Source organism: Acyrthosiphon pisum, chromosome A2 (genome assembly GCF_005508785.2).
Source record: "Acyrthosiphon pisum isolate AL4f chromosome A2, pea_aphid_22Mar2018_4r6ur, whole genome shotgun sequence".
Taxonomy (NCBI): Eukaryota; Metazoa; Arthropoda; class Insecta; order Hemiptera; family Aphididae; genus Acyrthosiphon; species Acyrthosiphon pisum.
In genome coordinates, this window is record NC_042495.1 from 101,133,203 (window position 1) to 101,133,429 (window position 227).

A 227-nucleotide genomic window follows, 5' to 3' on the forward strand; every position below is an offset into this window, starting at 1 on the left:
TACCAACAGTGTTTTTATTTGTGTAAAAGGAACTCCTTTTAATGTTTTAATTTTATTCCACATTATGGTTGGGGAAATATGACTGTTTAAACTAGATGTAAAATTTATCCATGACTTTTTTTTTTCACTTTTAATGAGATATCTGACTAGCGCTTTGTTTTTTTTTAAATTGTATAAAATCTTGTAGGTCTAAAGTTCGTTTGTATCTGTTAAAGGCAGACTTTTTT